Below are 23,079 nucleotides of genomic sequence, written 5' to 3'. Positions count from 1 at the left end.
ATTGGATCTGGGACTAATCTGCAATCTATATCTGTTATAACCTTTTAATTTTTTTCTACAATGATAGGACATCTGCTCGTCTAAATCCCTTATTAAGAACTGCACATTCTCCACCTGTTGAGCTCTAACAGATCACTCTGGTTTGTCCTGGAGATCCCGTTAACCTTTAGTGTCAATCTAGATTGGCTTAGGACCTACTATAAATGTTCTAAGCAATGTGGTTCCACCTTCAGGTATAACAGCTTGGAACCCAAGTAGAGCTAGATGGGAATGAGAAATAGAAATGTTTGGGCTCTGATTGGAGTAAATTCTTCATCCCACTATTGATGCTTCACTGGTGGACCTTCTTTAGGGTTCAAGGACTCACCATACTTTTCTTGTGCAGCAGAGGCAGTAATCAAACCACATTATAGTTCTACATCTCACTTGTGTCAAAACAGGGATTGATGGTTCCGTATATTGCAATATACATTTTATTATAGTGGCCATTGCCAACCACATCAGTCATCCTCTGGCTATTCAGCCTTACACTTCTTTACATTCAGTACATTCTGGATTCCATTACAATTACAAGTTGTACCTGCATTTTAAGATACTGTATATTAATAATGTGTTGATATAGTGCTATTAAGACATTGCCAAGAAATAAGAATAAAAGTATGTTCTTCATCCTGAACCTGAATGTATTTTCTCCTGGTATCTCTATGTATTGTTGATAATCCATTTTTCCTCTATTGTATAGATTAAAGAAGGACAAGCAAAGAGATGATAATAATTTGCTGATGGTCTTTTCATCCCAAACAGATGTGGCAGAACCAATTAGCATGCCTGTGAATAACTGATTATTTAATGCAAAACAACCTCTATTATGTCCAGTTGGATAGGAGATGCCTCTGGGATACTAATATTGCCTCTCAAGCTCTTTCTACCTGCAAATATGGCAGATTGGGTTTAACAGGAGATTTTTTTAACTATATGGTTTGGATCTTTGCGATCTTTTGAGACTGTAATCTTCCAGATTGTGTGTCGCCTTCTTTCTGAGGCCTCAAGGCCTTAAGGGGGCCATACACATTGTGATCCACTCATTTGGCTTACTGGGAACATTGCTGTGATTCAACCAAAGCTCTGGGTCCAACTAGGGGGTCCAGCCTAACTCTGTGGTAGCTACTGGCTTACAGAGAACATTGCTGTGATTCAACCAAAGCTCTGGGTCCAACTAGGGGGTCCAGCCTAACTCTATGGTAGCTACTGGCTTACAGGGAACATTGTCATAGTTCAGCCAAAGCTCTGGGTCCAACTAGGGGGTCCAGGATAACTCTGTGGTAGCTACTGGCTTACAGAGAACATTGATGTAATTCAACCAAAGCTCTGGGTCCAACTAGGGGGTCCAGCCTAATTCTGTGGTAGCTATTGGCTTACAGGTAACATTGTCATGATTTAACGAAAGCTCTGGGTCCAACTAGGGGGTCCAGCCTAATTCTGTGGTAGCTATTGGCTTACAGGGAACATTTTCATGATTTAACGAAAGCTCTGGGTCCAACTAGGGGGTCCAGCCTAACTCTGTGGTAGCTACTGGCTTACAGAGAACATTATCATGATTCAGCCAAAGCTCTGGATCCAACTAGGGGGTCCAGCCTAACTCTATGGTAGCTACTGGCTTACAGGGAACATTGTCATAATTCAGCCAAAGCTCTGGGTTCAACTAGGGGGTCCAGGATAACTCTGTGGTAGCTACTGGCTTACAGGGAACATTGTCATAATTCAGCCAAAGCTCTGGATCCAACTAGGGGGTCCAGCCTAACTCTATGGTAGCTACTGGCTTACAGGGAATATTGTCATAATTCAGCCAAAGCTCTGGGTCCAACTAGGGGGTCCAGGATAACTCTGTGGTAGCTACTGGCTTACAGAGAACATTGCTGTGATTCAACCAAAGCTCTGGGTCCAACTAGGGGGTCCAGCCTAACTCTGTGGTAGCTACTGGCTTACAGAGAACATTGCTGTGATTCAACCAAAGCTCTGGGTCCAACTAGGGGGTTCAGCCTAACTCTGTGGTAGCTACTGGCTTACAGGGAACATTGCTGTGATTCAACCAAAGCTCTGGGCCAAACCAGAGTGTCCAGCCTAACTCTGTGGTAGCTACTGGCTTACAGGGAACATTGTCAGGGTTCAGCCAAAGCTCTGGGTCCAACTAGGGGGTCCAGGATAACTCTGTGGTAGCTACTGGCTTACAGAGAACATTGCTGTGATTCAACCAAAGCTCTTGGTCTAACTAGGAGGTCCAGCCTTACTCTGTGGTAGCTACTGGCTTACATGGAACATTACTGTGATTCAATTTAAGCTCTGGGTCTAACTAGGGGGTCCAGCCTAACTCTGTGGTAGCTACTGGGAACCATGCAGTGATTCTAAGACCATGGACATACTAAACCCTTATTGTCTTTGTAGTAATGGTTCAAACAGATGCGGTCTCGGTACAATGATGAGAATATGGGGATAAAATAAAAAGATTAGGAAATGCTGTTGTAGCTGTCACTGGGGAATGAATAGCCCAACAGGAAAGCATGTCATTAAAAAGCCATTCACCATATCCTTGGTGGCTTTCCAGGAAGCAATAATAGTCCTACTAAGACCTGCTAAGCAATTCTTTACTGACAAGATATTTCAGCTCAAGCTTCTACATTTTCAGCAATATTTCTAGGCTTTGAGGCTCGAGTCCTGTTCAAGGTTGTTAGCGACATGATAAACTATTGATATTAGATAGGATTCCAGGTCCTCTTAGTTCTCCCCCATTTGTACATTACATGATACCCCCCTCCCCTCCCCCGGGCCTGGCTTCATGTCCCTGGAGCTTAGAAACAAATTCATCATCTGTCTTACCCTTTAACCAATAGCATCAATAAGGCACAGTTCCATGTTCAATACACATTGTGCGCCGAGGCTGTTCCTGCTGAGCCAATGTGGGAGGGAAGCTTTGATTACACAAAGGCTCTCGTGTCCGTAATTCGTTAACATTATCGTTTGACTGAAAATCTAGTTTTCTCATCCACGAACCTGTTGCTCAGAGAAATTGAGTTGTCACTGTTGGGGGGGGGGAGACTCCAGCGCTGTTGTAGCTGGGATAAATGGTAACCGCGGGGCCGGCCATTTAAATTGCACATCAATAATTTCTGTTTTGCCTAGAAATCTCCAGATGGCAATAAAGATGATAACGAGCTTATCAGGACTTCAGCCGTAGTAAAGGAATGTCTCATAGCAACACATAGGCGGGGGGGTGTTGTATGGAATACGGGAAGGGAGCAAGATAGCAGCTCCCAGTAGGTATCAGAATAGCACTCAATAGTAAGAAATCCAGGTCCGGCTTGGGACTCCTCCAGTTACATGGGAGTAGGAGAAACAGTAGGTTAGCTGAAAGCAGTTCTAATGTGTAGTGCAGGCTTCTTCTGAAAGCTCAGACTCAGGCACACTTTACTGCTGTGCTGCAAGTTGGAGTGATATCCCCCCCCTCACCCCCAGCAGCCAATCAGCAGAACAATGGGAAGGGAGCAAGATAGCAGCTCCCAGTAGGTATCAGAATAGCACTCAATAGTAAAAAATCCAAGTCCGGCTTGGGACTCCTCCAGTTACATGGGAGTAGGAGAAACAATAGGTTAGCTGAAAGCAGTTATAATGTGTAGCGCTGGCTGAAAGCTCAGACTCAGGCACACTTTACTGCTGCGCTGCAAGTTGGAGTGATATCCCCCCCCCCCCTCACCCCCAGCAGCCGATTTTTACATTTTTTTCTCCATCTCTACAATTCATGGCATTTGAAAGTTCAATATGCTAGTAAGAAGCATTTTAAAAATTGTTTTTCCATGAATGTTTATTGAGAGATGGAATTTAACTTGAAAGCCAGATGAGGAACAATATGGCAGCTACTTGTTCGAATTTACAGAAATCAAATCTACACGAACTAAACTCTTTCTGATATCAATCAGAATTGCCCAATGTGTTGACCTTGAGCTTTTATTGTAATACAATTCCCAGCATCTCATCCTTAACCCCTACTATAACCCTACAGTTAATATCCTCCATTGGGAAGTGAACAGAGGTCATAGCTGATATTATAGGAGTTTAACCTAAAATTTAGCAGCATTGGAATTCCCTGTACTTAGCACAATTCAGCAGGAACAGCCCCCTAAGCTTGCTCATAGCCTGTACAGAGAGATACCATAAAACTATGGCACATAGGGATTCCCCTGTACTAAGCACAATTCAGCAGGAACAGCCCCCTAAGTTTGCTCATAGCCTGTACAGAGAGATACCATAAAACTATGGCACATAGGGGTTCCCCTGTACTGAGCACAATTCAGCAGGAACAGCCCCCTAAGTTTGCTCATAGCCTGTACAGAGAGATACCATAAAACTATGGCACATAGGGGTTCCCCTGTACTAAGCACAATTCAGCAGGAACAGCCCCCTAAGTATTGAATTTTAACTACAAATTTGCGATTTTTGAAACAGCATTATTGTGACATTTTATAAATACAGCAATGATCGAGTTTAATTTGAATTTCTACCATGTCGAGTTTATATGACGTTTATATGACTTTCTTTTTTCGGTCAAATGAAAATATGGTAGTTATGATCCGAAAGTCACAAAATTTTTGTATCTGAACAATCATAAACAGCACGAAAACCTTTCCAACTTTGATCCTTCAGTGCATGATTTTGGAAGTCTCCCATAGGGCTCAATGGCACTCTGCAGCTCCAACCCGGCCCAAGGAAAGTCTCCCATAGGGTTCAATGGCACTCTGCAGCTCCAACCTGGCCCAAGGAAAGTCTCCCATAGGGTTCAATGGCACTCTGCAGCTCCAACCCGGCCCAAGGAAAGTCTCCCATAGGGCTCAATGGCACTCTGCAGCTCCAACCCGGCCCAAGGAAAGCCTCCCATAGGGCTCAATGGCACTCTGCAGCTCCAACCCGGCCCAAGGAAAGTCTCCCATAGGGCTCAATGGCACCCTGCAGCTCCAACCTGGCCCAAGGAAAGCCTCCCATAGGGCTCAATGGCACTCTGCAGCTCCAACCCGGCCCAAGGAAAGTCTCCCATAGGGCTCAATGGCACTCTGCAGCTCCAACCTGGCCCAAGGAAAGTCTCCCATAGGGCTCAATGGCACTCTGCAGCTCCAACCTGGCCCAAGGAAAGTCTCCCATAGGGCTCAATGGCACTCTGCAGCTCCAACCTGGCCCAAGGAAAGTCTCCCATAGGGCTCAATGGCACTCTGCAGCTCCAACCCGGCCCAAGGAAAGTCTCCCATAGGGCTCAATGGCACTCTGCAGCTCCAACCCGGCCCAAGGAAAGTCTCCCATAGGGCTCTATGGCACTCTGCAGCTCCAACCCGGCCCAAGGAAAGTCTCCCATAGGGCTCAATGGCACTCTGCAGCTCCAACCCGGCCCAAGGAAAGTCTCCCATAGGGCTCAATGGCACTCTGCAGCTCCAACCCGGCCCAAGGAAAGTCTCCCATAGGGCTCTATGGCACTCTGCAGCTCCAACCCGGCCCAAGGAAAGTCTCCCATAGAGCTCAATGGCACTCTGCAGCTCCAACCCGGCCCAAGGAAAGTCTCCCATAGGGCTCAATGGCACTCTGCAGCTCCAACCCGGCCCAAGAAAAGTCTCCCATAGGGCTCAATGGCACTCTGCAGCTCCAACACGGCCCAAGGAAAGTCACCATACCGAAGCTTGAATGAATTCCGAAATGGTCGTAGTCTTTACGAAAAAAGTCCACGACTTTTTTGTGGAATTTAACGAAAACCACTATTTTAACGTTAGTATCGTGGTCAATAAGAAAAGTTCTAACAATTAGAAAAAATACACATTTTTCTCATTCGTGCTTTAATGAATGGGCCCCTATGTGTCCTTTATTGTATGTATGTATATTAGTAATGAGCGAAAATGACACAGAGAAAAAAAATTGTCACCTCTGACTATTCTTTTCACGCCTACGACGATTCTTGCAACAATTTGGACGTGCAACTATTCTATTCCGTTTCGCAAAACAATCCGCCAATGACGAAATGCGGAAATTCACCGCGAATCCATGCCCGGGGAAACATTTCGCCCATCCCTAATGTATATCTTTATTTATAAAGTGCTACTTATGTACACAGCGCTGTACAGTAGAATACATTAATACAAACAGGGGGTTATTAAGATAATAATAGATAAATACACACTATAACAATAAATACAGATAAATACAAGATACAGTTACAATAAGTCAAGAATCAAAGACACAAGAGGATGGAGGTCCCTGCCCCGTAGAGCTTACAATCTAGATATGAAAAGTGCTTCTATATAATAACAAGATCCAGGCACAGAAGCATTAATTACCCAGCAAGCTGTTGGTCTCGGCCCTGGGTGCTGGGCGAATGTGTTGGTTTTTGGCTGTGTGGGGTTTCTTTCCTGTTCCCCCAGCAATTTGTGCAGGATATGCACCAGAGTTAATCAGTTCTACTGGGCTCCGTCCCAAAGCTCATTAATAAATGATTCTAATGATTAACAATGCTCTGCTGAGATATGGTGTTCCTGTTGCAAAGGAACAAATATGAACTTGCTGGCAAAAGGAATAGTATTAGGGTGCAATCAATCATCCTTCAGCGGGTGTGGGTGCAGAGCAGTTATGGCAGTCGATCATTTCATTCATGGGTAAAAATATAAAAAAAGTAGAGAAACTTGATTTGTAGAGATCAAAAATTAAGGTCCCCATACACGGGTCCCTTGGACTGATTCGGCAGCTTATCGGCCCATGTAGGGGCAGGAACGAGGGGCCTGGCCGACCGACATCTGGCCTGAAATTGGGCAGATATCGATTGGGCAGGTTAAAAGATTCAGTCGGATCGGGGACCGCACCGGCTCATTGATGCGGTCCCCGAACCGACTGCCCCATTGCCGCCATTATAATTCGATCGTTTGGCCCCCCGATATCGCCCACCCGTAGGGTAGACCTCGCCAAGTGAGCGGATCTTCACGTGTATGGGCACCTTTAGTTATTTCATAGGGCACAGGGACTGGTATCTTATAGTACAGCCATATAGTGTAAGTCTAAATAAAAATGTCTTCTTTTGGGCATCAAAGTGGTAAACGAAGGGTGCCTCGGACTGTGGGGAGGTGCTGGGGGCGGAGATAACCCTGGGAGCTGCTACGTGGTGGTACAGGATTGGTTGGATGTTCTGTGGGAGGGATGGTATATTAAAGGGGAAAGCCTTACCCTTCCCCATCACAGGCACCTAGCAGCGTGTCTGGCACCCAAAATGGAGACCGATCATCCCACCCCCTTTTTTCTTTTTGCGTTTCTAGAACCTGAATGTTGTTTCATGCACAATGGTAAAGTTAATCTTGTTCTATTATACGACTTTGTTACTGATACTTTGGGCACATTGTCACAGGTGTGGGAGGGTATTTTTGAATTTGTTCCTTGCCCTTTGGGGTATGTTTAATAGGTGGTACGTTACATGCCCCCCGCGGTTGCAGTGGCTGGCATCTGGGTGTGTATCTAATTGTGTAGATATACACATCATTTTTGGTTATAATGGAGAAGAGTTTACCTGGTTTACCTGGTTGACATCATTCAATAAAGCTGTGGCCAAACCCCACCCACTTAAGGGAAACTCAAGTCTTAGGGGCACATTTACTAAGCAATTTTTAGAAAAAGTCGATTTTTTTTTTTTTTTACTTCTAGATATTTTCAAGATTTACAAAAGGGTTTTTGCTTGTACTCGACTTTCCTGATATTGTTTTTCAAAAAATTTTGCGTTTTTTTGAAATTTTTCCCAAAAAATTCAAGTTTTGCAAAAATAATTCCCATAAATTATGATTTATGAATGTTTTGTTATTTTTTTTATGTCAAAAAAAAAATATGGCGGGTTTGATCTGTCAAGCACCGTTGGGTCCTGTGGGGGCTTAGAATAGTAGGGGAATAGAATAGTCAGTGATTGGTCTTAGTATGTGAAGCAATCAGTTCCTAATATTCTATTTCTTCCTTACTGCCCTATATTTTCTAAATGTATAAGTAATGTTTCCATCACTGGCGTAACTAGATGTCACTGGGTCCCATAGCAAATTCCATTTTGGGCCCCAAAACATTGGTAAACTGACCTAATATACCAAGATACCTTATGTACTCAAGTATAAGCCGAGTTTTTCAGCACCAAAAATGGGCTGAAAAATTAACCCTCGGCTTATACTCGAGTCGGGAGAAATACACGCCATTTTTAAAAGAAAATCTGACCTGCACGACCCCTTCCAGCGATTGCGGTCGCCATCATACAGATGTTATTCTGCAGTTGGGATAAAAATCTCAACATCCCTCATGCCTCAATTAATGTAATTTTATTGGTATTTATTTTGATTATTGAAAATCTGCAGTAGCGGCTGCATTTCCCACCCTAGGCTTATACTCGAGTCAATAAGTTTTTCCAGTTTTCTTAGGTAAAATTAGGTACCTCGGCTTATATTCGGATCGGCTTATACTCGAGTATATACCGAAATCGCTCATTAATTAAGGCCTTGCTGGGACTCCTACACTCCTCCTGGGTAGAGATGTAGCGAACTGTTCCCCGGCGAACTAATTCGCGCGAACATCGGGTGTTCACAAGTTTGCGAACTTTTCGCGCATGTTCGCAATTTGGGTTCGCCTTAGGCTGATGCCACACGTGGCGTTTTTCCGCTGCGTTTTTTCTCGGCCTAAAAACGCCGCACAAGCCACACATGGCGTTTTTCAGCCTAGTACTGGTGACGTAAGCAAATCCCATTTCCATGGTGCTAATAGTGCGAAATAGCAAAAAACATCGCGTATTTCCGCTAGGTCTGCCAGCTGCCTTTGCGTATACATAGGAATAGCTTGCGGTTTTACGCAACGCTGTGTCAACAACGTATTTTTCAGAGAAATTTTTGCCCTTTATCCCCCTCCTGCATGCCCCTGTCCAGGTCGTGGCACCCTTTAAACAACTTTAAAATCAGTTTTCTGGCCAGAAATGGCTTTTCTAGGTTTTAAAGTTTGCCTTCCCATTGAAGTCTATGGGGTTCGCAAAGTTCGCAAACTTTCGCACTTTTTGGCGGAATTAAGGTTGCACTTTTTGGCGGAATTTTTGAGGTTCGCTACATCCCTACTCCTGGGCAGGGTCTGCTTCCTCTGTATTTATGCCCCTGGTCTCCCATGTTGAAATATCCTTCTATTTGAGCTAAGCTACACTGGTTTGGCCTTCACCCCTTTACCTCCACCAACAGTGTGGGACTGGCCCACCAGGATACCAGGAAAACTCCCGGGGGGCCCAGGTATCAGTGGGCCCTCCTGCTTCTGACCATTTGGCCTGTTTCATGGCCATTCCCTATTTCTGAATGGGAAGAAAGAGGAGGAATAGATGGAAGAATATATGCTAGCATGTAAATAAAAGAGACTTGGGGAATGAAGAGGTTGGGTGAGGAAAGGAGGTAAAATAGTTCAGAGAGTTGGCCTAGGGGCTAAGGTTTTCTGGTGGCCCCTGGGGTCCCAGTCCGACACTGTCCACCAACCTACTAAAGAAATGTTACACACACATTTTGCTTCCGTCATACGGTTGGATTTTGCCTTTAAAACCTTGCATGGAAACCTTAATTAGAGCAATCACTCTACAAATATGAAACAAATTTTGAGAATATGGAATTTTTCCCTTCCCCTGTACGGTATGAGTGCAATATATCAACGAGCGCCGGCAGAAAAGGAACCATAAATGTCTGAATCAGAATACAAATCAGTTGAGAGAGTTACATTTGAATACGGCTAATAAAACACGGGGCCTGCGCTGTTACATTATTGCCATTAGTTTCTCTTGTTTATAACTAATAATCAACACGTTTCCCCGTGGATATCCGGTAGCACTGCAGTTTATGGCGCTGCAAACACCGCCGCTGTAGGAAAGAAACACTCATTTTAATGTGTGTTCAGTGTTAATGCAACTGGGTAAAAATAAAATGAATGTTAGGGTTATACAGTAAGGGAGAAGGAAAGGTAAAAACTAAGTAAACTTTATCGGAAAGATCTATGTAAATACATTCATAAGCACTCACAGAAATGCTGCACTGAGTCCTCTGTCAAAAGAAACACAGCATTTCTTGTCTTCTTTAGTGTAAACATGTTCTTCTGTATCAGACTTCCTCTCTCAGAAAAATCCTTCAGGGCAAGGGCACGAGTCTGCTCAGTTTGCTCCTTTCTGCTCTCTCCCCCTCCCTTCTCTTCCTCCACCTCCCATCTCTCCCTGTCAGGTACAGCCACAGGTGGGTGGCTGGCAGGTAGGAGCCTATATGCTGTGTAATACAGATATAAAGGGTACTGTTGTTGTAGATAGGAAGAAGGCATGTTGGGATGCAGAGACATTTATTATAAGGATTGAGCAAGAAATACAAAGTCCATAAAACGGGCAGTGGTCAGAGGCAGGCGGCAAACAATACAAGTCCATTAAGCAGGCAGAGGGTCAGGACTAACAGCAGGCAAGAAGGGTCCGAATAACAGGCGGTGGTCAGAGGCAGGCTGAAGGCAGAGCAGTCAAATAAACAGGCCGAGGTCAAATACCGGGAGATCCAACAGAAGTCAGGGACAGGAGACGAGGAACGGGGTGGAGCGAACGGAACCAGGCAGGAGTCAGGCAGGAACACGGGCAGGTACAGGTGCAGGAACCAGGTAGGAGTCAGGCAGGTACGGATACAGGATCACAAAAAGGGCTTAATGAACAAGCAACCAGGGGTTGCTTCTAACTGGCTTATAAAGCCCGATAATTGTCCAATTGCAACCACCTGGGCTAACTAAGGGAGGAGGAGGTGGCAAGTCTGAACAATGGAGCAGAAAGGAGTGAATATAATGCAGAACCTGCCTAATATAGAATCCAGAGTTCAAGTACAGGCAGGTCCTGACACTCCCCCTTCCTTCTCCTCCTCCCCCTCCTGTTCTCTACCCCCCTCCCATCAACTCTTGCTTCCCCTCCCAACTGTGCTGTGTAATCTGTATTAGTTATAAAGTTATACATACATACATCTACCAGCAGCCAGAGCTGCAGCAGGAAGCTACTGAGACCAAGCTAAAATGGCAGCTGCTTAAACAAACATATTAAACAAACAGAGGGAGCTTCTAGGGCTGTTTGTTCATGTATGGTAAAGCTTTCTGTATTATGGCTAATCTATTGGTAGTAAATTCCAAAATGCCTTTCGTTCTCCTTTAAAATGTTGGGGTTGCTTTTATTTAGAAGGATTTGGGGATTATTGTGGATGACAAGCCGTGTAACTCTAGGCAGTGTCATTCATCGGCTACTAAAGCAAATGATGAAAGCTAGAGATGTCATGATGGCAGATTCTATTAATACCTTTAATGGAGGTTTGGGTAACTTAATATCCAAAGCTATTGGCATCTCAACATCTAGACACCCAGAATCTGGCTCGACACCCAACTAAACCCGACATCCTGAAGAGCAGAGAGAAACCATAGAAACAATAGTTTATCTGCTTATGTTCTGTTGTACGTGACACAAGTAGAAAGAGATTTGCTTCTGTAGCTGCAACTTGGGGGTCATTTTCCAGCAGAGCAACAAAGGGGATGAGAAACCATTTTATTATATCAGTTAAACTGCTGGAGCTCTTGGCTTCCCGGCTCTCACCGCTGCCTACAGCTACGTGTAACCTTCTATCATTAAACTCCCTGGCAACAATTCAATTAGTTACACAGAAACGGATTTCCAATATAGAAAAATCTAATCTGTGGGAATCCTGCGTTACTTTCCGGCAGCAAAACTGTCATTTAATATGATGCGACCAAAATCCTCATAAAACATATTGAGATTAACCCATTAGGAAAGGTTTCCATCAACAAACATACATCGGCCTATTGAATAAATGGATTCAAATTCAATATTGTGTTTTTCCCCCAATTAGAAAAAAGGTACAAAAACATGTGATCTTAAATTTTTTCAGATCTAAAATGTCTGAATTTGAATTCTACGTGAATTTTCGCATTTTGCCATTGGCGGATTTTCTAGCAAAATGCATGCAGAAATTTGCCACGTGTCAAAAAAATGAAATTAAAATGTTTTTGCCGAAGCAAAACGGGACAGATTCACTCATCACTAGTGATGAGCGAAATGTTTCGCCAGGCATGGATTCGCGGTGAATTTCCGCGTTTCGCCATTGGCGGATTGTTTCGTGAAACGGATGAAAAAATTTGCAGCGGAAAAATTCGCCGCACGTCCAAAAATTGTCGCCGGCGTCCAAAAATAATTGTCGCAGGCGTCAAAAGAATAGGCGCGCGTCAAAAGAATAGCCGCGCGCCGAAATAATAGCCGCGTACGACGAAACAATAGCCGCGCGACGAAATAATAGCCGCGGGCGACGAAACAATAGCCGCGCGACAAAGTAATAGCCGCGGGCGACGAAACAATAGCCGCGCAACGAAATAATAGCCGCGTGCAACAAAATAATAGCCGCGGGCGACGAAACAATAGCCGCGCGACAAAATAATAGCCGCGGGCGACGAAACAATAGCCGCGTGACAAAATAATAGCCGCGGGCGACGAAACAATAGCCGCGCGACAAAATAATAGCTGCGGGCGATGAAACAATAGCCGCGGGCGACGAAACAATAGCCGCGCGACAAAATAATAGCTGCGGGCGATTTTTTTTGTCGCACGACATTTTCGCCGTTTCGCGAATTTTTGGCCGTTTCGCGGATCTTTTTAAAGATTTGCAAATTTTTCGGCGAAGCGAAACGGAACAGATTCGCTCATCACTACTCATCACTATTTGAAATTGCAAAACGGCAAGAAAATTCACGAAACGGCAAAAAATTTGTGAAACGCATTTGTCGAGCGATTTTTTTTGTCCCCAAGCGTCTTTTGTAAGGTGACCATGGCCATTTTTGACGCAACCGCAAATTTTTTTAATCAAAATTTTTCTGCGCAAATTTTCACGAAAAAAAAAAATTGCTCATCACTATTTGGAAGTGAAGTCTTGGCAAGCTTCTATGGAAGTCACAAGGAGATGTATTTAGGGATACACCGAACCCACTTTTTTGGGTTCGACTGAACCCCCAAACCCACCCTGAGGGATTCGGCCGAATCCTGAACCGAATCCTAATTAACATATGTTATTTAAGATCGGAAGAGGTTAAAAATCGGCGCACGCAAAAAAAAAAATAAAATTTCCCTCATCATTAACCCTTTCCGAATGCTAATTAGCATATGCTAATTTATGCTAATTAGGATTTGGATTCGGTTCGGCCATTTTTAACTTTTTTTTGACGCAACAAATTTTTCTGCGGCGGATTTTCACAGAAAAAATTTGGAAGCAAAGTCTTGGCGAGCTTCTATGGAAGTCACTAGGAGGTGTATTTAGGGATGCACCGAACCCACCCTGAGGGATTCGCCAAATCCTGAACCAAATCCTAATTAACATATGTTAATTAGGATCGGAAGGGGTTAAAAGTCGCCGCTCGCAAAAAATGTTTTCCCCTCACCATTAATGCTTTCCGAATGGTAATTAGCAAATGATAATTAAGATTTGGATTCGGTTCGGCCATTTTTTGATGCGACCATGACTTTTTTTTGACTCGCAAAAATTTTTCTGCGGCGGATTGTGAAGTCTTGGCGAGTTTCTATGGAAGTCACTAGAAGGTGTATTTAGGGATGCACCGAACCCACCCTGAGGGATTCGGCTGAATCCTGAACCGAATCCTAATTATCAGAAGGGGTTCAAAATCACCGCACCAGAAACTTTTTTCCCCTCACCATTAACCTTTTCTAAATGTTAATTAGTATATGCTAATTTATGCTAATTAGGATTTGGATTCGGTTCGGCCATTTTTGATGCGACCGCGACTTTTTTTTTGACTCGCAACAAATTTTTCTGTGGCGGATTTTCACGTAAAAATTTGGAAGTGAAGTCTTGGCAAGTTTCTATGGAAATCACTAGAAGGGGTATTTAAGGATTCACCGAACCCACTTTTTTGGGTATGGCCGAACCCCCAAACCCACCCTGAGGGATTCGGCCGAATCCTGAACTGAATCCTAATTAACATATGTTAATTGGGATCGGAAGAGGTTAAAAATCGCCGCACACAAAGAAAAAATTTCCCCTCGCCATTAACCATTTCCGAATGCTAACTAGCATATGCTAATGTATGCTACCGTATATACTCGAGTATAAGCCGATCCGAGTATAAGCCGAGGTACCTAATTTTACCTAAGAAAACTGGAACAACTTATTGACTCGAGTATAAGCCTAGGGTGAGAAATGCAGCCGCTACTGCTAAGTTTCAATAATCAAATAAATAATTAAAAGACACTCAGCGTGACCCCCTGTGAACTCTTCATAAATATATCATGCTGGCAGCTACAGATTAGCACAGGTCACACAGTTAAATACACACACAAAATCCAACTAGACCAAGGTTGGTGCCATAAGTCTGCCAACTTTACTTCTAAGAACATAGTTGTAGAGGTAATAGGGGATTCTATTTAGATTAGATATAGATATATTACATTATATTACATTATAAAACAATATAATGATTACAGAGAGGCACCATAGATTAATGAATGCTAACTCGTCAAAAAGAAAATCTAATTAGCTTCTATAAGCAGGTAATAGAATAAAAGGTTGATGCCCTCTATTTGATACTATTCCACATCATAGACAGATGCATAAGGCTTGGGAAGGGTTGTACTTTGGTAGAAACTTGAGTGGCACAGAGCAGAGTTGTTATAATACCATAATACCACATGAATGAGTGTCAGGTCACAGCCTTTGCAGTCTGTCATAAATTATTCTATAGATGGTTTGCAAGGAGAAAAGCAGAAAGAGAAATAGCAGATGAGGTTTAATCTGAATAAATGTAAAGTTATGCAGGTTAGCCTGTAGTAACATCTAGGATAATTATAGTCTAAAAGCTGTTACTTTAAGCAAATCTGTTGTTCAAGATGATGTGATATCAATCAATAATAATATCAAACAATCAATAATAGATATCAAACTTGGCTGCAGCTCTGAATGCAAGGTGCTAGGTTAGACCATATTATAAATTGAAGTTAACGTACTGAACGAGCTGGCTGTGCGCATGGCCGAGTAACAGGCAATCTCCACACCTGCTGGAAAGCAGCAGCCATAACATCACAGTGCAACTCAGGCATCACATGCATCTGGCTAAGGTTACAGTCATGAAGCAACAACAATAACAACTTATTTTTAGAAGAAATCTACCCTATGGCCAGTGGATTCACTCTGTGCTTATACAATTGGTAAGGGGTATGGACCAATACATGGCGGCTTTAGATAAAGTCGGGGCCGCCATAGCGTGTACCTGCAGATAAAAAAAGTATCTGATTGCGATACAACATTCGGGCTGATCAGTACCCTCTCTCCACACCCGCCCGCCCACAGCGGAAACTCTGAGTACTTACACTAAGTAAGCTGCTCTGTTTTCTTTGCCGGAGAGACCCATTGGCTCCTGAGGCTCACAGCTCGGCTCTGTGGACGGACGCACATAAGTGCGCATCAAACTTCGCTGCAGCTCTGAGTGCCAAGTGTAACAGTCGCACTTGGTGCTTGGTTAGACAACTTGCTGCGCACACGTACGCGAACGTCTGTGCACACGCGCAAATGTTCGTCCGCACGGAAATGTGTGTGCACAGCAAGTTCTAGTACTCGAGTATAAGCCGAGGGTTCGTTTTTCAGCACATTTTTGGTGCTGAAAAACTCGGCTTATACTCGAGTATATACGGTAATTAGGATTTGGATTCGGTTTGGCCATTTTTGACGCGACCGTGACTTTTTTTTGACTCGCAACACATTTTTCTGTGGCGGATTTTCATGGAAAAAATTTGGAAGCAAAGTCTTGGCGAGTTTCTATGGAAGTCACTAGGAGGGGTATTTAGGGATGCACCGAACCCACTTTTTAGGGTTCACCCGAACCCCCAAACCCACCCTGAGGGATTTGGCTGAATCCTGAACCGAATCCTAATTATCTAGTGATCAAAATCACTGCGCAATAATTTTTTTTTCCCCTCACCATTAACCCTTTCTGAATGCTAATTAGTATATGCTAATTTATCCTAATTAGGATTTGGATCCGGTTGGCCGGGACCGCGGATTCGGACAAAACTGAATCCTTCCAAAAAAGCCTGACTTCGGCCCAAATCCTGAACTGAATCCGGGATTCGGCGCATCCCTAGTATTTGCAGCATTCAAACCGCTTTATTTTTTGCTTTGTTTTTGTAAAAAAATTAAATGAACAGAAGAAATCAATTTTTCAGTTTAAATGGATTTTTTTCTGCAAAGGAACGAGATTGAGTTTTTCTGATCCAATGAGATTTTATTCCACAAATGAAAGAGAATTAGGCGCGGGCCGGTACAGTGACACCGGAGCCATAGAGCTTGGAACAAAGGCTCATGGGAAAAGTCTGTATTGATGAGAGGGAAAAACAATACACAATACAATGTATATATATATATATTGTGTATGTCAGGAGCAGATCCAGTCTGACAGGATTCTCTCATTAAATCTCATTCCTGACAATGGGAGAAGATTACACAACTGACTGCTCCCAATATAGAATAAGGCCCCCTAATGAGATAATGACAAAGCTGATTAGTCTGTTGCCGACTTCATTTAAAAAGACATTTATTATGAGGTAACACAGATAAATACCACATCCTCCCTATTAGTATATGTATGTGTGTATGTATGTATAACTTTATTTATAAAGTGCCACAAGGCTACGCAGCGCTGTACAGTCTTACAGAATTACACACAGGGAGTAAGTGCCATGTGGTATGAGACACAGTAGGAAGGAGGTCCCTGCCCCGTAGAGCTTACAATCTAAGTGGTTGGGTAACATACAGGCACAAATTGGAAGGTAAGAGTGCACTAGGTATGGGCATTTGCCCTTAAGCGCAGGACTGGGCAAAATAATGTCTAGTGTGATATCCTTTGCTCTTAGGAGAGAGCAGGAGGATCCTGGCAGCAGAGTTTAAGACTGATTGCAGGGGAGAGAGGTGGGAGTCTGGGAGGCCGGTTAGTAGGAGATTGCAGTAATCTAAGCAGGAAAGACCATGGATTAGTGCAGGTTGGACTGGGGGGGTGCCCCCGCACGCCCTAACCTCCCCGCTGAGCCTCCCTAACCACCCGCAGGGTCCCCCGCTGAGCCTCCCTTATCCCCCCCCGCTGAGCATCCGTAACCCCCCCAGGGTCCCCCGCTGAGCCTCCCTAACCCCCCCAGGTTCCCCCGCTGAGCCTCCCTTATCCCCCCCCCCCCCGCTGAGCATCCGTAACCCCCCCAGGGTCCCCCACTGAGCCTCCCTTACCCCCTGCAGGGGCCCCCACTGAGCCTCCCTAACCCCCCCAGGGTCCCCCGCTGAGCCTCCCTTACCCCCTCCAGTGGCCCCCGCTGAGCCTCCCTAACCCCCCCAGGGTCCCCCACTGAGCCTTCCTAACCCCCCCAGGGTCCCCCACTGAGCCTCCCTTACCCCCCCAGGGTCCTCCGCTGAGCCTCCCTAACCCTCCCCAGGGTCCCCCGCTGAGCCTCCCTTACCCCCCCACAGGGGCCCTCGCTGAGCCTCCCTAACCCCCCCAGGGTCCCCCACTGAGCCTCCCTTACCCCCCCAGGGTCCCCCACTGAGCCTCCCTTACCCCCCCAGGGTCCCCCACTGAGCCTCCCTTACCCCCCCAGGGTCCCCCACTGAGCCTCCCTTACCCCCCCAGGGTCCCCCACTGAGCCTCCCTTACCCCCCCAGGGTCCCCCACTGAGCCTCCCTAACCCCCCCAGGGTCCCCCACTGAGCCTCCCTTACTCCCCCAGGGTCCCCCACTGAGCTTTCCTAACCCCCCCAGGGTCCCCCACTGAGCCTTCCTAACCCCCCCAGGGTCCCCCACTGAGCCTCCCTTACCCCCCCAGGGTCCCCCACTGAGCCTCCCTTACCCCCCCAGGGTCCTCCGCTGAGCCTCCCTAACCCTCCCCAGGGTCCCCCGCTGAGCCTCCCTTACCCCCCACAGGGGCCCTCGCTGAACCTCCCTAACCCCCCCAGGGTCCCCCACCCTACGTCCTCCCCTAAGGGCGCATACGTTTAACACGTCAGGGGAACGCCGGCAAGATGGGGTCTGGGCTGCCAGGGGCCACCGGGTTTTTTCCCAGTATCACAGTATTCCCAGTCTGACCCTGGATTGGTGTTTTAGTAGTAACTTGTGAAAGAAAGGGGCGTATCCTGGTGATATAGCAGAGGAAAAAGCGTCAGGTTTTGGCAGTGTTATTAATATGGTTAGAGGAGGAGAGGGATTGGTCAAAGAAAAAGAAAAATAATCAGGATTTAATAGAAACAAAGGCAAAATATTTAATTTTAACTTTATTTATATTGAGCACAACTTAACTCATTCAAATGAATGGGTTGCAACTATGTCTATTGATACTGAGGAACCATGGATCTACCTCCAGCCCCCCAGTAGCTGCTGGGATTCCCCAGAAGGAGACTGTACCTACTAAACGCATTTCATGCTGCACAAACCCTATGACGCCCCCATTTATTAAGGTGAAGCCGGTCCTTCAAGACAATTTAGTTGGTCAAACAGAGTGGAACTAGTCTGGCAAATGTGAGGAGAATGTCCCAGAACCAACCAGAGAGACTGGAAAGGGCTTGAGCAGAACTTCATAATAAGGTGGGTGCCCAGTGCCAGAAATAGGCATGAAATGAGTCAGGCTTTGTGTCTACGTTCCTATAATAAAATCTACAATATTCTTATATAAACATACCTGAAATAGGGTTTTTTTGTGAGTTCCCATCTTGTTATGACGTTCTGAAATTAGTCTCATCCAAACAATTGGACTTTGGAACATTTTGGTAATATTACGAGGGTTTTGTGAATAACTAGCTGACCCTCGTTCTTTGAATAGGCACATACTGTATATGTACGTATAAAAGCAAAATAGACTTCTTTCATCAACTATCAATAGATAATCACAGGCTGAGTCCTGTTCTATTTGAGAGAAGCTCATTCATGTGGTATTAAGGGGAGGGGAATCCATTCAGTATCTGACAGGAAACTGATGATTAAATATTACCCAATCACAGCCTGATATGAACTCATTTTGTGCTGAGATGTAACTTACTGTAATGGGTTCAATTACTTGCTAAGCCAAACCTCATGAAATGTGCCTTTATATGGGCACAGAACCCCTCAGTGACTGCTAATATCCTTATCATTTACAGTAGGGGGTACATTATCCCTTATAATACATGAGTGATACTCAGAGTTCCCTGTATAACTCAGCCTGCAGCCTTGTGCCTTTATATGGGCACAGAACCCCTCAGTGACTGCTAATATCCTTATCATTTACAGTAGGGGGTACATTATCCCTTATAATACATGAGTGATACTCAGAGTTCCCTGTATAACTCAGCCTGCAGCCTTGTGCCTTTATATGGGCACAGAACCCCTCAGCGACTGCTAATATCCTTATCATTTACAGTAGGGGGTACATTATCCCTTATAATACATGAGTGATACTCAGAGTTCCCTGTATAACTCAGCCTGCAGCCTTGTGCCTTTATATGGGCACAGAACCCCTCAGTGACTGCTAATATCCTTATCATTTACAGTAGGGGGTACATTATCCCTTATAATACATGAGTGATACTCAGAGTTCCCTGTATAACTCAGCCTGCAGCCTTGTGCCTTTATATGGGCACAGAACCCCTCAGTGACTGCTAATATCCTTATCATTTACAGTAGGGGGTACATTATCCCTTATAATACATGAGTGATACTCAGAGTTCCCTGTATAACTCAGCCTGCAGCCTTGTGCCTTTATATGGGCACAGAACCCCTCAGTGACTGCTAATATCCTTATCATTTACAGTAGGGGGTACATTATCCCTTATAATACATGAGTGATACTCAGAGTTCCCTGTATAACTCAGCCTGCAGCCTTGTGCCTTTATATGGGCACAGAACCCCTCAGCGACTGCTAATATCCTTATCATTTACAGTAGGGGGTACATTATCCCTTATAATACATGAGTGATACTCAGAGTTCCCTGTATAACTCAGCCTGCAGCCTTGTGCCTTTATATGGGCACAGAACCCCTCAGTGACTGCTAATATCCTTATCATTTACAGTAGGGGGTACATTATCCCTTATAATACATGAGTGATACTCAGAGTTCCCTGTATAACTCAGCCTGCAGCCTTGTGCCTTTATATGGGCACAGAACCCCTCAGTGACTGCTAATATCCTTATCATTTACAGTAGGGGGTACCAAACTGTATTTTTCTAATCATTCACCCCCTGGAATTCAGAGGAATTTTTGATTAAAATGTTCCAATTAGGGAGTGAATGTGCAGCTGGAATGTATTCGTTGGCTTATTGATTAGGAGTCGCCCAGTAAAGCAGTGATTATGTGGGTCTGTGCGGTTATTCTCTGGGAGCTGCCGATAGAATCTGGAGTTCAAGGACATCTTCAGAATGGGTTTTGTCAATATCCCTGACGGCGCTGTCCTGGGGGAACACAGTTATTTCCAGGTGAGGGAATGTAGCGCAGATAATGTGCCGGGGCTGAGAGCCGGGGGCTCGATGATTTCGCTCACAGACAATTCCAATGAGCAGAATATTAAAGGGGAAGTTCAAGTTTAGAACAAATCATTAAGTGGCATATTCTTTATTTACTTAGTATATTTTGTATTCAGAATTATTTACCCTGTTCTTTTGCTTCTCACCAACATTCCATTTACACATTTATCTCTGTATACCCTGCTCTCCCTCTGAATTGCAGCATTTCCCATTTCAGTACTGATATTAAATGAATGTGTTACAATTTACTATAGTGTCGTCACTGTACTGAGCATATGAGAGCTGCAATATTGTCACCCTTACTCAGTGTAGCATGAAGCTTATCAGAGTAGCAGAATATATACATACAGTATTTATATATACATATATATATTCTGCTACTATATATATATATATATATATATATATATATATATATATATTCTGATATATATAATGTATATATAACATACACCAATGTGTCCACAGCACTCCTGAGATATGCAAAAGTATAAGTACAGGTATCGGACCCCTTATCCAGAAACCCATTATCAGAAAGGTCATCTCCCATAGACTCCATTATAAGCAAATAATTCCAATTTTTAAAACTGATTTCCTTTTTCTCTGTAATAATAAAACAGTACTTGTACTTGATCCCAACTAAGATATAATTACCCCTTATTGGGGCAGAACAGCCCTATTGGGTTTATTTCATGGTTAAATGATTCCCTTTTCTCTGTAATAATAAAACAGTACCTGTACTTGATCCCAACTAAGATATAATTACCCCTTATTGGGGCAGAACAGCCCTATTGGGTTTATTTAATGGTTAAATGATTCCCTTTTCTCTGTAATAATAAAACAGTACCTGTACTTGATCCCAACTAAGATATAATTACCCCTTATTGGGGCAGAACAGCCCTATTGGGTTTATTTAATGGTTAAATGATTCCCTTTTCTCTGTAATAATAAAACAGTACCTGTACTTGATCCCAACTAAGATATAATTACCCCTTATTGGGGCAGAACAGCCCTATTGGGTTTATTTAATGGTTAAATGATTCCCTTTTCTCTGTAATAATAAAACAGTACCTGTACTTGATCCCAACTAAGATTTAAATTACCCCTTATTGGGGGCAGAACAGCCCTATTGGGTTTATTTCATGGTTAAATGATTCCCTTTTCTCTGTAATAATAAAACAGTACCTGTACTTGATCCCAACTAAGATATAATTACCCCTTATTGGGGGCAGAACAGCCCTATTGGGTTTATTTAATGGTTAAATGATTCCCTTTTCTCTGTAATAATAAAACAGTACCTGTACTTGATCCCAACTAAGATATAATTACCCCTTATTGGGGCAGAACAGCCCTATTGGGTTTATTTAATGGTTAAATGATTCCCTTTTCTCTGTAATAATAAAACAGTACCTGTACTTGATCCCAACTAAGATATAATTACCCCTTATTGGGGCAGAACAGCCCTATTGGGTTTATTTAATGGTTAAATGATTCCCTTTTCTCTGTAATAATAAAACAGTACCTGTACTTGATCCCAACTAAGATATAATTACCCCTTATTGGGGGCAGAACAGCCCTATTGGGTTTATTTCATGGTAAAATGATTCCCTTTTCTCTGTAATAATAAAACAGTACCTGTACTTGATCCCAACTAAGATATAATTACCCCTTATTGGGGGCAGAACAGCCCTATTGGGTTTATTTAATGGTTAAATGATTCCCTTTTCTCTGTAATAATAAAACAGTACCTGTACTTGATCCCAACTAAGATATAATTACCCCTTATTGGGGCAGAACAGCCCTATTGGGTTTATTTAATGGTTAAATGATTCCCTTTTCTCTGTAATAATAAAACAGTACCTGTACTTGATCCCAACTAAGATATAATTATCCCTTATTGGGGGCAGAACAGCCCTATTGGGTTTATTTCATGGTTAAATGATTCCCTTTTCTCTGTAATAATAAAACAGTACCTGTACTTGATCCCAACTAAGATATAATTACCCCTTATTGGGGGCAGAACAGCCCTATTGGGTTTATTTAATGGTTAAATGATTCCCTTTTCTCTGTAATAATAAAACAGTACCTGTACTTGATCCCAACTAAGATATAATTACCCCTTATTGGGGCAGAACAGCCCTATTGGGTTTATTTAATGGTTAAATGATTCCCTTTTCTCTGTAATAATAAAACAGTACCTGTACTTGATCCCAACTAAGATATAATTACCCCTTATTGGGGCAGAACAGCCCTATTGGGTTTATTTAATGGTTAAATGATTCCCTTTTCTCTGTAATAATAAAACAGTACCTGTACTTGATCCCAACTAAGATATAATTACCCCTTATTGGGGGCAGAACAGCCCTATATTTGTATATATTCACTGTTGGTGTTTCCCCTCAGCAGCTCTGTCAGTTTAAGCAGTTCTTGGCAGTCAAGGTCCCATCACCCTTTTTAATCTTGATGGGCTCC

The sequence above is a fragment of the Xenopus tropicalis genome, chromosome 4 (assembly GCF_000004195.4).
Source record: "Xenopus tropicalis strain Nigerian chromosome 4, UCB_Xtro_10.0, whole genome shotgun sequence".
Taxonomy (NCBI): Eukaryota; Metazoa; Chordata; class Amphibia; order Anura; family Pipidae; genus Xenopus; species Xenopus tropicalis.
Note: the sequence above shows the minus strand (reverse complement) of the source record.